Source organism: Neovison vison, chromosome 2, assembly GCF_020171115.1.
Source record: "Neovison vison isolate M4711 chromosome 2, ASM_NN_V1, whole genome shotgun sequence".
Taxonomy (NCBI): domain Eukaryota; kingdom Metazoa; phylum Chordata; class Mammalia; order Carnivora; family Mustelidae; genus Neogale; species Neogale vison.
This window is the reverse complement of record NC_058092.1, coordinates 202,996,565-203,012,216: the sequence shown is the minus strand read 5'-3', so window position 1 is coordinate 203,012,216 and position 15,652 is coordinate 202,996,565. Positions and strand designations below refer to the sequence as shown.

Here is a 15,652-nt window from a genome sequence, read left to right as displayed (position 1 = left end):
TTGGCTGCTGTTGGCTTTTGGCTTTCTTTCTTGTGAAACACATACACTTGATTTTTCTTCCTCTGGGATGGGCATGCAATTATACAATTACCCATCTTTCTCATGTAAAACCTAAAAGACAGCTAATGGCCCACAACATGAAATGTCACTTAGCGAATACTTTTCTGATTCTGATTTGCACTGCTTTGGTGAAGGTAAGGGTGTGTGTGTGTGTGTGTGTTGGGGAGGTGGTATGGGTGTGTATGGGGAGAGAGAGAGAGCAAGCAACACACATACATAATATTTTGTACTGATACAAAAGGTATTAACACAGTAAAAACAGAAAGGCTGGCTTTTGAAGCTGTGGTAATCCCAAATCTTTCTGTCTCTCATGCTACCCCTGGGATGCTGGAAGTGGGAACAAAGACACTCTTACTGTTGGAACTACCGTTGTCTGGGTATTTCCTACCTCCTTCCCCAAAGACAACCTGGGAATAAGGAGAAGACACCCAGATGAAGGAGTTTCGTGAGGCTCTAGGACAAAACATGGACCTGTTCTATGTAGTGGATGATCATCTCAACAGATGACCACGTTGCCTGCAGATCATGTAGTGTTATTCCCCCCTCTTTATATTCTTTCCTCACATTTATTCCTATCTATCTAGATATCTACCTACCTACCTACCTATTCTTTCCCTTCTCCTCCCTTTCTAATCCTAGAGTTTTGCCAGACTCTGGAGCTATGTTTAACTATGGAGTTATTTTTTGCACAGTTATATTTATTTGAGAGAGACAGAGTGAGAGAGAGAGCGAGAGCAAGCATGAGGGTGGGGGAGAAGCAGAGGGAGAAGGAGAAGCAGACTTCCCCTTACTGGCCCAATCCCAGGACTCTAGGATCATGACCTAAGCCAAAGGCAGATGCTTAACCAACTGGGTCACCCAGGCACCCCTAACTATGGAATTATAATGTGGACATCGTATTTTGTGTTTGGTTTTAAAGGGAATGATTCTAAAGTTTTTTTATATAATTTTTTTAAAATATTTTATATATTTATTTTACAGAGAGTGAGACAGCAAAAGAGGGAACACAAGCAGGAGGAGTGGGGAGGAAGAAGCAGGCTTCCTGCTGCTCAGAGAGGGCTTGATCCCAGGACTTTGGGATCATGACCTGAGCCGAAAGCAGATACTTAACAAACGACTGAGCCACCCAGGTGCCCCTAAAGTTTTAAATTAAGTAGATGTTACAGGTTTGGGTTTATAGCTTTTATAAGATTAAGGAAGTTCCCTTATAGATCTAGTTTACTAAGAGGTTTTTTTCTACTTTTCTTCCATGTGTCCGTTGTACAGATCAAATTTGGGGGAGTATTTCCCTGGTGCTTTAAAAGCACTGCACTCTGGGTGGCTCAGTCAGTTAAGCCTCTGACTCTTTTTTTTTTTTTTAAGATTTTATTTATTTATTTGATAGAGAGAGATCACAAGTAGGCAGAGAGGCAGGCAGAGAGAGAGAGAGAGGAGGAAGCAGGCTCCCCGCTGAGCAGAGAGCCCAATGGCCTCTGACTCTTGATTTCAGTTCAGGTCATGATCTCGGAGCCCCGCATCAGGCTCTGTGCTGAGTGTGGAGCCTGCTTAAGAGTCTCTCTCTCTCTCCCTCACCCTCTGCCCCTCCCAACCCCACAGCACATGCACTCTTTCTCTCTCTCAAAAAAAATAATAATAATAATAATAATAATTTTTTAAAATTTAAAAAGCAATGTACTCTGTTTTTTTGATGGTTGTCCTTAAGATCCATACTTATATTTATTTTTTAAACTCAACAGTATCCATTTCTTTCTTGCCACAGGAACTTTAGCTAACTCTCTCACCCCTACACCACATCTCCCATCCCCATCTGTCCTGTGCCTCGCTGGGGAGGTTTTATATATATTTGTGACAGATGGGTTCACAGTGTCTTCTATTATCCTGGGTATTATTATGTAAAGATAATGTGCTTCTTGAGAACTGCAAAAGAGAGTCTCAGGATTTGGGTTTTCGCTTAATAACTCAGGAAGTTGAACATTTTTTCATGGCAGCTAAAAGGACCCTTCTGGTTCTGAGAATTATCAGCTGATGCCCATTAACATTTTCTTTATATTCTGTTTTAGTTTTTGTTATGTGATACTTGTTGATTATGGAAAATTAATAAAAGTAAAAAAAGTCAAAATGTAGAAAAAAAGTGGTAATCACCTAAAATCTACCTGTGGTGAGCTTTGGTCATGTTAGACATTCAGATTTGTGGCCTTTCAGGTTTTCTCTCAGATGTACACCACATGGACTGACGTGGAGGTTTCCCCTGCATGTCCACACAGCAACTGGAAGAGAGAGGCATTATCAGGAAGGATTAACTCTATCCCCAAACAAATCCCAAGGGGCTATCACGTAAACACGGTTAGCACTCTGTTTATCCATAGGGATGTGGGCTCCTAGCTTTCTGCACTGCCATCCTAGGGCAGAAGGGCCCAGAATGGCAGATGGGGCTCCCGCCATGATATATGCATCCTGAGCAGCAAAGAGAAAGAAGAGGAGAAGGGTGCACACCCTCCCTAATAAGAACATTGCTCAGAAACCACACAGTCTTATCTGTACAGATTGCCTGAAAGGTAATCACAGGGACTACACAGGGAATCCAGCTGCTAGGGGACCTGGAAGAGATATCCTTTTCAAGGCATACAAGACTGCCCACTCCCAATCAGGGTGCTTTAACTCAGGAAGAAATGCTGCAGAAGTTTCATCTCAGTTTTTCAAAGGATAAAAATGAGTCCTAAAAAAAGGACACTTGAGGGGCTCCTGGGTGGGCTCGGTGGTTAAGCATTTGCCTTTAGCTCAGATCATGATCCCGGGGTCTTAGGATAGAGCCCCACATTGGGCTCTCTGCTCAGCGGGGAGCCTGCTTCTTCCTCTCCCTGCCTGCTGCTCTGCCTACCTGTGTTCTCTATCTCTCTGTCAAATAAATACATAAAATCTTAAAAAAAAAAAAAAAAAACACTTGCCGGAAGTCCACTGAAGTGAACTGATGCTGTATATTGGGGTATGTACTAACCTTTTGGGGACAGATACTTGTATTTTTGTCTCTAGACTTCTGCTTCTTCAATGATAAATTATAAGAGTTATTTCTCCTTGTCTTATTCTTGAGACTGAGGCAACCACTCAAACTTCTTTCAGATATTAATGTCAGGAAATATTCTTTCAATAAACCCTCATGCTGTAACACTGGGAAGGAGACGTTCAGAACAGAGGGACAGGTTTCACTGAAATCCTAATTTTGTTCTCAGAGTTAGCTCGGCTGACACGATCACTCCCAAATGAGTGCAGACATAGCTACTCCATCCGTCTCTACTCCATCGCCCTGTGCTGGATGTGGCTTCAGCGTTTTCCCAATCTTATTTCACTTAAAAACATGAGAAGGGGCGCCTGGGTGGCTTAGTGGGTGGAGGCCTCTGCCTTCAGCTCGGGTTGGTTGTGATCACAGGGTCCTTGGACCAGGCCCCAAGTCATAGGGCTCTCTGCTCAGCAGGGAGCCTGCTTCCCCCTCCCCCTCTGCCTGCCTCTGTGCCTACTTGTGATCTCTCTCGCTCTGTCAAATAAATAAATCTTTAAAAAAAATAAATTAAATAAAATAAATTATTAGTGGTTTTAACAGATACCAGAAAAAAGAAAAAACAAAGTTAATCCCTCCACAAGATTTTATCTTAGGTGACAGTTTTTCTCTGAACTTCTCTTTACTGTTTACATAATAAATAGAAGACCAAGAATAGAAATAAACTCATCTGGGGGCGCCTGGGTGGCTCAGTGGGTTGAGCCGCTGCCTTCGGCTCAGGTCACGATCTCAGGGTCCTGGGATCAAGTCCTGCATCGGGCTCTCTGCTCAGCGGGGAGCCTGCTTCCCTCTCTCTCTCTGCCTGCCTCTCCATCTACTTGTGATTTCTCTCTGTCAAATAAATAAATAAAATTAAAAAAAAAAAGAAATAAACTCATCTGATATACCCATTATTTCCTTTTCCTTTTCTTATTCATTCCTTTCCTGTCTTCCTTCTTTTTTTCCTTTACTCCCTCCTCCCCCACCTCCTTTCTTCTCACTTTTTCTTTCTATAAGATGAAACTGAGAGGGGCTCCTGGGTGGCTCAGTTGTTAAGCATCTGCCTTTGCCTCCAGTCATGATCCTCAAGATTGATCCCCACATCAGGCTCCCTGCTCTGCAGGAAGCCTGCTTCTCCCTCTCCCACTCCCCCTGCTTGTGTCCCCTCTCTCCCTGTATCTCTTTCTGTCAAATAAATAAATAAAATTTTTAAAAAGTAAATAAATAAGATAAAATTTTAAAAGATTACATTAAAATATTATCTTTATTACAGGGTTTGGATGTTTGGGTTTTTTTTTTTTTTTTGGTTAGATAACTACCTTTATTGTGAACAGCAGGTGGGACACTTCCAGCAATAGTAAAAAAAAAAATTAATTTATAAAAGCAGGGATTGGGGGGCCTGGGTGGCTCAGTGGGTTAAGCCGCTGCCTTCGGCTCAGGTCATGATCTTGGGGTCCTGGGATTGAGTCCCACATCGGGCTCTCTGCTCAGCAGGGAACCTGTTTCCCTCTCTCTCTCTCTCTGCCTGCCTCTCCATCTACTTGTGATTTCTCTCTGTCAAATAAATAAATAAAATCTTTTAAAAATAAATAAATAAAAAATAATAAAAGCAGGGATTCAGTGAAGCTGCCTGGTTGGAACGCTTGGGAGCTCATATGTAGATGTCAACCCTGAGCAACCGGAAGAGGATTCCAAAGCCAATGAAGAGCGAGGACACCAAAGAGATGAGGAGCTCCATAGATCTCCCCAGCGTACTTCATAAATGAAGAGCCAGGCGGAAAAGAACAGGCCAATGGCCCAGCACCACAGTCAGATGTAGGAAGACAGCCGGGTTCACGAGCTCTGCTTTGGCAGGCACAGGGTAATCCACTGCTCCACCACCAGAATAACATGTTGGCTTGATTGCAGGATTTTTTGACAGCCTCTTAAATGTGCTGAAGTGGAGTACCATGCCTGCCTCACCCAACTCCTGGTCCTTTTTCACAAACCTCTTAATCCAGGAGATCTATAGCCTCAAAGTCTTGATTTAACTCACCTGCTCATCTGTAGCACACCAGATCTCCCATCTTCTGGACCTCCTGTAAAGCAGGAAGTGAAGAGGCATGAGGAAAAGAAGAAAGCAATCTAGAATTACCCTTGAGTCGTGAGGGTTTCTGTTTTAAGTCAAATCCCAGTTTTTTTCCTACTTGAATTAAGTTACCTAATCTCTTTTTCCCTAGAGGAGAAACTGATGGGCCAGAATGGACACTGGGCAGTATCAGGGGCAATCCTAAAAGAAAGCAACAAGTCTCTGGGTACCTGGTGGCTCACTTGATTGAGTGTCCAACTCTTAGTTTCAGCTCAGCTCCTGTTCTCAGGTGCATGACAGAGAGCCCCACATTTGGGTTCCATGCTCAGCAGGGAGTCTGCTTGAGATTCTCACTCTCTGCCCCTCCCCCTACTTGTCCACGCGCTCTCTCTCTAATACGTCTTTTAAAAAAGAAAGAAAGAAAGCAGCAAGTTTCCATCCAGTGCGTAGGTAGGAACAGGTAGGCTCTTGTGTCACAAATCCAATGATTAGTCATTGGGAACCACTTGGTGATCTGTTTTTCACCAAAATACCCCTATGGAATAACCAAACAGCACTGTAACACTTTGGAGCCACTTACCGAGACAAATTAGGTGTCAGCCAAGGTTATTTGTAACATACGAAAGCAAAAAAAGCAAATGTCTTCTAGGACTTGTGAAAATGAGACAGCCTCCGAATAGGCGCCACTTGCTCCCTGGCCCTCTGCCATCAAGGTTCCAGCTCAGTGAAAAGCCCCCAGTATTGGTAAAGTAGGAGTTTCTGGTTTTGGCTGTCTGGTCTGTTGCTGTGTCTAAAAAATCACCTAATAGAAAAGTCCGGTTGCCCAGGAAACAGCTGACTGACTACCAGAGACTGGAACCAAGGGATGCTGGATGAGTCCCAAAGTAAAATGTGTACAAGCTTAACAGGCAACAGGCTTATATGCTTTAGCCACTCCAGGGGTCGGCCTCAGTCCACTCTGGATTATCCCAGACCCACACAGTACAAGCAGATTCAGACCCTCTCTGGGAACCCCACACCCACCCAGAGCGTGTACTTCACGGACCCCTGAACCTTGATGACCCTTGATGGGGGATCATTAAGTCATTTTTGCAGGACCCTGAAGGGGACCCAGAAGACCACAGGGTCCTGCACTGCCTCTCACATTCTCATTCAACCCAGGCCACAAGGTTCCCTGCAAGCCCCCTCCCTGTCCCTTTGGTGTCTGGGAACAGGAATGAAAAAGGATCCAGAGAGTCAGTATTGGGTTTTTCTGAGATGGATGGGTCTCCTTAGGTAAATGGTTCATAACTTGTCATAGCTCCTAGACCCTTTGAGAACTCAACAAATGTTACTGGCCATCTCCTCAGAAAATGCACATTGTCATCCATGCACAAGTCTGAATGCATCATCTCCACACACAACACTGAATGTGATGCCAGACACCCTGCAGCTCCATAGGCCTCCAATTAAGAGTGTTTCTCAAGGTAGACCTGCTTCTGAGGACTGTTAGGGACCCCTGAGATCCCAACAGAGGCAGAGCTTAAGGAAGGGGACATCAGCATTCTCCAGGCTTCCCAGCTCAGACCCAGCAGACATGCGCCCAGCAGCTTGTGAAGAGGCATTAGTTATTCAGTTAACCAGGGAGCTGCTGGCCAGGTCATCCATTGGAAAGATCGTCAAGAGCTTGCAGAAGGAATTCATTCACTGTGACAGTCAGCCAGATAACCAAGGACCAGGCAACCAAGACAGCTATTTACCCAGGGGGTCTGCTGGGGGTTGATCCCAGAAATTCTGAGCCTGTCCTTTTAGGCAGCAGCCAAACTGACTGCCAGGCAGCTTTGTGGTCAGTTGGGGATTAAACCAACAAGTGCACCAGGCAGGCTTGTTCTGAGGCAAAGATGTCCTACCATTGTGTCAACGCAAAAGTACCCTGGAAGGACGACAGAAAAATCAGCCTTGGCCAGGGCCTCCCAAGGGCATCTTGACAACATGAAAGCAAGAATGCTTGCCTCTAGGACCAGGCTGACGAGGGACTGGGAAAGGGGCAGGGGGCTCCGGGCTCAGTGAGTAAGAGGTGGCCTCTAGATGTAACGTGTTGGGCTTCCCTTACAGCCCACTGGCACTGAGGTCACTGTCCCCACCTCCCTGTCCTTAAGGCAAGTGCTCTGAAAAGAAAACAGGGAAAGCAGAGAGAGCCTAAGAAAACTGAAAAGAGAATTCATGGAAACAATAAGAAGCTGCACAGTTTCAGGGTCTGTAGCATCTGGGGTGGGGTGACAGCGCAGAGGGGGGTGACAGGGCACAGCAGGGCAAATGCTGATGAGAAATTCCATCATCCATGGAGCGGCACCCGAGCTCACGACCCCCTCCGTGATCAAACATTTGGTTGAGGAAGCGGCTCTGGCAGAGAACTGACTGTACGGGGCCCCCTTGCCCATCGCCGGGGAGAATGAGACGGAGAGTGAGGCTGAGGCAGCACACCAAGGGCGAGCACAGGGGAGTCCTGGGAGCCGGAAGACAGGACCTCTGGGCCAGAGACACTGTGATCTTGAGCAATGACCCCATGTCTCCGGACTTTCTCTCACTTCAGAAATTGGGGTTGTACGCTCTGACCGAGGTGAAGCACCCAGAGTTCTCCGGCATGGCTCTCTGACACCGTCCTTGCCGGGAAGGCGGGACCCTCAGGGATCCTGCGTCCCTCACAGTTTGAGGGACAATGGGATGACCAATAAAGTGCCTTTGTCAGGGGTCCAGCAGGAACATGGTCATGAACTCCAAATTCTTCACATCCTAGTCCTTTTGGCAGGATGAACGGTACCCATCCCACAGTGCAGAGCAGAATCTCTGGGGGAGCTTCTTTAAAATAACATAAAACCGGGGCATCTAGGCGGCTCAGTGGGTTAAGCCTCTGTCTCTGGCTCCAGTCATGATCTCAGGGTCCTGGGATCGAGCCCTGCATCAGGCTCCCTACCCCAATCCTGCCTTTCTCTCTGCCTACTTGTGATCTCTCTCTGTCAAATAAATAAATAAAATCTTTTTAAAAATAAATAAATAAAACAAAAGCATTTTTTTTTTAGTTGTTCTTAATTTTGAAAATTTTTTTTCACATGAAGCCACAGATACACAAGCATGGAGATCCTTAAACATAAACCTTTGGCACAGATTCATAAAACTTTCACCTCACAATAAATTCTAGAAATTGGGAGGAAAAAACATTCTTGAAAAGAATTACATTTCCACTAAACTTCTCGATCCCTAACTGAAATGGAGGCCAGGGGGAGGCCCCCCCTTTGAGCTCAAATTCTACTCCATGAAAAAGAAAGAAAAGTGTTGCCTTGAGAGCCCGCCTCCAGGTCTTCCTAGACATGATTTTAGACTGCTCGTCTTTGAAACACTTCAGTTCGAGATACGCTGCTATGACAACTTTCCATGCTGTCACTTCTGTGACAGCTTGTCCTTGACCAGAGCTTGCCATGTAGCTGCTAGCAGGGGTGGGCAGGGCAGGGGGTTCTCTGGTACCAAAGATGCTTGCCTATGTTCCAGGTGGGTCCACAGTTTTGTCAATTTTCCTACAGTTCTTGACTCCTCTCCTTAGTAAGTTTTTACTTGCTTTGATGGATTCTGCTTGTTGCTTTGTATTTCTGCATTTTCTCACAGCCTTTCTTCCTTTCTGCGTATCTAAGGCCTTCACTGCTGTTCACCCTGGTCCTGTGAGCCTCTGCACAGGTTGGCTCTGGAGTATCATCAGGGGAGGCTTTGAGCCTTCTGCACCCAGCTTGACTTTTTTGAATTCTCTTGGGTGATTCCCTGGGTGAGGCAGAGTCCTGTTCTCAGGCACATTCAGAAGTGAGAGAACCAGTTTTGGACATTGCTGAGAGGTTGCAAAGGACTTTACTAATTCCAGGGGGTGGGCCAAAAGAGCCCTCTTGACTCAGATGTTATTTTTCTGGAAAGATTTTATGAATATATCTTCTGGGAACTGGCTTTTGGATTCCAGCCTTGTGGGTTTTTCAAAAGGTAATTCTGCTGCTGTAGCCTTCTATTCACAATCTGGCCATATTCTCAGCACTTGTTACATTTCTACGCAGATATTTTTAAACTTTGGCTCAGTTCATTGTTGATTCACTCAATGTCTCCAAGAATAACATGGTAATAAGCACTGGCTTCCAGAACACATCCAGAAACTGGCCCAGGCCAGGCATCCTTGGGCAGGGTAGCCCTTAAGTCACCCGGCCCTCCTTAACAGATGCTATTTCATTAAAATCCCTGACCTTGCCACAGCTTCATGGCTTGGACCTCTTCTAAGCCAGAATCAGAGATGCTGAGTTCTTGGGGCCCCATGGGTCTTCTAGTACACCCAGCCCTCTTCATGCGCTTCCATTCCAAGACTTGTTTTTCCACTCTCCGGTATTCTCTGATGTGGAGTGAACCTCCTCACTTCACTCACTCTGGTCTTTCATTTTGAGGGTCCTTCAATGATCTCCTTTAGCTGGTGGTTATTCTGCTCTGTCGGTCCTGTGATGAGCTCCTTTCTCTGATATTTGCTCTGTCTCCCTCACACACAGAGATTGAAGTGGGGCAGCCCCTCAATCGTGAAAGCTTCCCGATTCCTCACTGAATCCCAGGAACCTGAGGCTTCCCAGGGATCCAGTGGTGTGGGAAGATTAGGGGAGAGAAGGAGAACAGGAGAACAGCTGCTCAGAAACACTATGTGGGGTGGAGGCTGGCACTCCTCTTGGTCTATCTCAGGTCCTACCCCATGAAGCTGCACCTGGAGCACATGACCTGATGTTTCTATGGTCATGGTATACAATCGAAACTCTTGTCTCTGCATCATTTCCAGGTTCCCACATCTGCATCTTTAATTCGGTGCTCAGATATCCAGAAGCAATAAGCCAGAATACAAAGAAATGGGAGACTCAATTGAAGGGCCAGGGTCCTGGGGAAAGGATGGACAGGGTACTTTTGATAGGAGAAAAAGGGCCTTGAGATCAGGGACTATGAAGCTAGGGACCAAGGCTGTAACACCAGGGAGGAACCAGGGATTGGGGGTTTAAGAAGCTTATATTAGAGGGTGCCTGGGTGGCTCAGCGGGTTAAACCTCTGCCTTGGACTCAAGTCATGATCTCAGGGTCCTGGGATCAAGCCGCACATCAGGCTCTCTGCTCAGCAGAGAGCCTGCTTCCCCCACCATCTTCCTGCTGCTCTGCCTACTTACGATCTGTCAAAAAAAAAAAATTTTTTTTTTAAAAATAAGCTTAGATTAGGAAACAAAGGAAAGGCCCAGGAGAGCTTGCCTAGAAGATTCCTGGAGCCCCAGAAAGCAGAAATCTAGGACCAGCCAGTAGGGGAAAGGGGAGAGAACAGCTTGTCCTAATGAAGGCCTCCTCCATTGCAGATCAGTCCTGTAATGGGCCTTCTAGCCGCTGCAGACATGCAAGCAGACTTCTTAGCATTCCCGCAAGGGAATATGTCCAGAGGACCCCAACACTGGGTAGGAGTGAAGAAAGAAGCTCTTTGTAAATGTTTCAAATCATAGTTCTAGATCACAGAGTTAATGCTGCATCACAGAAAACAGCTACTCCCTTCTTTCCCCACTGCCAGCTCCCAGAAGACACCATCTCCCCCTTGGGCTTTTCCATCCCTGAGCTCTGCCAGGTTGTGTTTCCTTCCTCTGAGGTCCTGCCACCTTCCCCTCAGCTCTTGTATCACAACATGTGTCCCTTGTTTGCAGGGGTGACTCTTTTACCAGCTTATGTCATATGATAAAGACGTTTGAGCAAGCTTTCCAAGCACCTCGTAGCAACAGTCTTCTCCCTCGTTCATTTGTGTTCCCTTTACTTCTCTTTTTGGGCAGTATATTCAAAGTGATCCTTTGCTGGTTCTTTTTCCTTAATGCCTCTTGAAGAGGAACCATATTTGCATAGGACATTTGTGCCAGGGAGATTCAAGTGTTCTGTCCTAGACTTGCACAGATTTTGTTGCTATACAAGTTTTTGTGTGTAATCGTGTTTCTCACCTTAAAAGAATAAATGTGATATTTTGTATATGAGAGGTTATAAAAGTAAGATATAAAGAGCACTAATAAATATGGGCCAGTGTGTTCTTAAGTAAAGACTCAGCCTATGAAACAGAACACACCATTGTCTCAACCACCCTCTGCCTGAGCCTGAGTCTACGTCTGCAAATCATTGGCCTTGGATATGGACATAACGCCCCGACCCACCCTCAGGTCTGCTTTTATCTTCAGTTGCCATGATTTCCTTGATTGATTTTCTTTGTAGTCTTACTAACTTGAGTTGTATTCTGAAAAGTCTCGTTTCATATGCCCTACAACAGTCTTTCTCCATGGCCTTGTCCTTAGGTCCTCATCTCTAGTACCTCTCAAACAAGAGGCCTGTCCCTTCAGACAAGCCTTTCAGATGTTGTTTTCCTTATAATCAGACACTAAACTCAAAAATACCAAGACTCAGTTTTACACCCAACCCATTTTTCTGTTTCCTGGACAGCCACCAGCCCCCAAGGCTTGCTCCCTCAACCTTACCCCCCTGACATGGCAATCACGTGCAAGAGACCCACAAAATAACAGACATGTTGCTATCCTCACATTTCATTAGCTCCACATTTTTTTATTAGTGCCACATTAAAGAGTTGGCCACAGGGTAGAAAAATCTACAAAGTCTAAAAATGAAGTTCCGGTTATTCAGAGGTTAATTTTCTATAGTCAAGGGTACAGAGCATTAGTAAGATATTATAATAACAAGAACATTTTAGAATCTGTACACTTTACAGGATGACTTGAGAAGCCTGGCTAAGTGGATGTGTTCATGCTCCCTGGGAACATCCTTCGATATTGTTCTATATCAAACCCCACAAAAGGTTATTTCTCTTCATTCTGATATTGCTGGTTATGGTTATAATTTAACCACTCAGTCTTATCTTCAGCAGATGGTTTCTGCATTCCTACCATGCTTGCCAGAAGATACATTATAAGCTAAAAGACAGAAATTGCATGTCCAACAAAGGACTGTCTCAGAACCAGCCTGGAAGGGACTGGTTGGATACTAACCAAAGGACGCTACAAAAAAAGATTCATGGGTACAGGATTCTTAGCATCAGCTAACATTATCTGTAAGACTATCCCAGGGAACTAAGTAAGGATTCCTGGGACACTTAGCTCAGAACAGAAACAAACAAATCACCATGACTCTGGGGCAGAGATGCTGACCTGTGTTTCAAGAATCCATGGAGACTGGTAGGTGTGTTGCTGCATTGTGCATTGGTACTGTACTGACCTCGGCGTCCAGGGGAACAAAATCACACATCCTCAGTCAATGGGCCGTCACGCTGACTTACAAACTCCATGAATAGAGAGTGGCAGGCCTGCGCTCTGGTGGAGAAGAAAATGAAGACTCAGTGATAGCCCAGCATGCCTCCTGCTCCCCCTGGTCCCTGGCCCCTGGGATGAGATGACAGATGACTAGACTCACGCCTGGGGAGACATCTGCAGCTCGCCCTTCTCCAGGATCATCTTCTGCTTCAGCCCCACTCCAGAGGAGTCTTGGTATTAAGAAGTAATCTTACACATTGTAGCAGTCCCTGATGTGGCCAGCCAGGACAGTCCACCTGTTCCCAGCCCTCAGTCTTGCTCCTTTTCCCAAAAAGAGGCAGTGAGGCAGGGAAGCTATGTGAGAGACAGGCTGAAAACCAGCTGGGATCCAAGCCACAATGGCTGAGCCTGTGAAACCTGAATGACATACTCCCGAGTTCATGTCCCAGCTCTGTCACAAGCTAGCCGTGGTCTGTCTACATTTCTGTTCTCCCTTTCCATAGAATAATGGTGAGGGTCTCACCACTTTGGCTTGTTATGAATCTTTAATGAATTCACATGTACAAAGACCTTAGAACAGCACAGCATCATGAATGAGTGACCATGATGTCGTATCTTATTTCACTTGGGAGCCCTGGAGGAAGATTGTCCCTTTGAGCTTTGATGACCACTGTCGGTTTCAGCCCCAGCCTGGAAATCAACTAAGATCATGCGTAAGTGCTTCATCAAGAGCACTCATTGATGACATAGGAGCAGACCTGGAAAACCAGTATGCTTCTGTAGCTTCCCTAGAATAGTATTGTTGCTTTCCCACTGCAGCTCTAACCTCCTGCCGGAGCCTGTCTGCAGCCCCTCCCTGCTGGAGAACCCCTCCTGTTTCCACTGTTGCCTCCACTTCTTCAGGGTAGAATTTCTGCCTCCCCCAGAAGCAGGGTAGATGAGCAAACAGCCATGACCGAGCTTCTCTCCATGTTGCCAGACCCAAGGGTGAACTCTGGGCAATGGGACAGAAGTGGGATGTGGGCATAAGGGTCCCAGTCCTCCCTCAGAGACCTACTCACCTGGCACACTGCCAAGGATTCCACATTCTCCATGGATTCTTGAAACACTTCTGCTTCTGTGAGAAGTGCTCTAGTGTGTATCATTTGGAAATTATAAAGCAACATGTCCCCTGCTAATATTTACATTTCACCAGCCTTTGAAATAACATTTTAGTGAATGCCCTTGTCAATAATTATCTTGTGCATGCCTTTGTTTCTTAGAATAAATTTCAGTAATAGAATTGTTGAGTTAGTATAAGAATTTTGACACAGACAGACAAATAAGACTTCCAAACAAGGGGCTACCCAGTGACTCAGTTGGTTAAGCATCTGACTCTTGAGCTCAGCTCAGATCTTGATTTCAGGGTCGTAAGTTTAAGCCCCATGCCCAGTGGGGCACCTACTTAAATAAATAAATAAATAAATAAATAAATAAAGAGACTTCCAAAGAGGTTGCTACCAATTTACACTCTTACCAGCAGTAAACTAGCATTCCTGTTTCCTGAACCTTTGCCAAATGCATACTTCATAGTCTCTATCTCTATATCTCTATAAATCACTGCCAGCTTCTTAGATGAAAAATTATATGTCTTTGTGAATTATCAAAGTTCCCATGAGAGTTTATCAGTTGACTATTATTAAGAATCATGCTCTGTAACAGCCTGCCACAAAGTCTCTGGGGCATATAAGATTTTGTTTCATATTCATGCACGTGTGGGGTAGCTGGGCCTCAGTCAATAGGCTTGATTTAGTCTGGCCTCAGGATGGGCTCAGGTCTGTTCTCTAGGTCGTTAATTCTCCTGGGACTAAAGGGCAACCTGGGCACATTCTTCTGCTCACAGTGGCAGAAACACATGAGAAAAAGCCTCTGCTCACATCACAGCCACAAGAGTTTCATTGGTCAAAGCAAGCCACCTGCCAAGTTCAATGTCCAGACCCACTAATGCAACTACAACTGTTAAACTAAAAACTATTCCACATGGTTCTTAGCAGTATTTCTTTCTTTGGAGTATTGCTTCTTGGGAGTGCCTTAGAACAGTGGGCAGATTTAGATATGATGGTCAGAGAAGGTAAAAGTCCTGGAGGCAACAGTGAGCTTGTTACATTAGGAGACTACTTAGGGGCAAGTGTGAGCCAAGCAAGGAAGCAGGGGAAGTAGGAGGGGGCCAGTTGCCCAGGTCACAGTGATGTGCTCTCATTAAAATGTAGGGAGAGGGGCATCTGGGTGGCTCAGTTGCTAAGCGTCTACCTTTGGCTCAGGTCATGATCCTAAGGTCCTGGAATCGAGCCCCACTTTGGGATCCCTGCTTGGCAGGAAGCCTGCTTCTCCCTCTCCAGCTTCCCAAACTGTTTGCGTTCCCTCTCTCTCTGTGTCAAGTATTTTTTTTTTAAGTTTAAAAAAATTTTTTTAATAAATAAAAAATAAAATGTGGGGAGAGCTGATCAGAATCCAGAGAAACAGCAGGGGATCCCTTCTTGGGTTCTTGCAGTACTTTAGAGGAGCAGCGGAGCAGTGGGGAGCAGTGGGATTTAGACATGGGCCAGATAAGAGATGGGAGAGAAAACAGGGTCAAGGCCTGGGCCTCCGGGTAAAACTGGCTCCTCTCCTGGGAATAGGGAATGCCGATGGGTGAGTCATGGTTTTTGAAGCATAATCAGTAATTTTATTTTTAACATGCTCAATATGAGAGAATTGTTGGACACCCACATGCAGATGTATATAAGGTAGTTGGCTATGTGGGCTTTGTGTCCAGAAAAAGGGACTGGAGACAGTGGTTTGGAGAGTCAGGCCTCAGGATTTAAATCCACAGCCGCAATAACCTTACTTAGCAGGATGGAAAGTGTGGTTCTGCCACCATCCCAGGAGGAGAAGGCAAGGTTCAGGGGGCCCATTGAGAAAAGACCAAGGAATGTCCCCTCAAGCAAAATGGCTTCCAAGAAGAGGGGAGGAGAGGTGAAGTGGAAAGCCTAGAGGTGTGGTGGGAAGTGAGAAATGGGTATCACATGCAGGGGAGTCAGTTCGACTTCTCAGTCCCTGCAAGCAGGACTCCAAGTCCCCTTCCCCAAGATGCTCTTCCCGGAGGTGACGGAGGGCGCCCCAGCTCCACCGTCATCTCCCAGAGACAACACTCCCAGACCAG

At 45.7% G+C, this 15,652-nt stretch overlaps 1 long non-coding RNA gene across 3 annotated transcripts in view; it reads right to left on the bottom strand.

Moving 5' to 3' along the window:
• Window positions 1-15,652, bottom strand: part of LOC122900902 — a 38,498-nt gene that overhangs the window by 22,398 nt on the left and 448 nt on the right. For 2 of the 3 annotated variants that reach the window (XR_006383323.1, XR_006383322.1), the window contains exons 2-4: window positions 12,370-12,531; window positions 5,127-5,169; window positions 2,214-2,327 (exon numbers count right to left, since the gene is read on the bottom strand). This is a non-coding gene — a long non-coding RNA (uncharacterized LOC122900902). Of the gene's footprint in view, window positions 1-2,202; window positions 2,328-5,126; window positions 5,170-12,369; window positions 12,532-15,652 lie in introns of all 3 variants that reach the window. The other variant, XR_006383321.1, reaches the window with a different exon arrangement.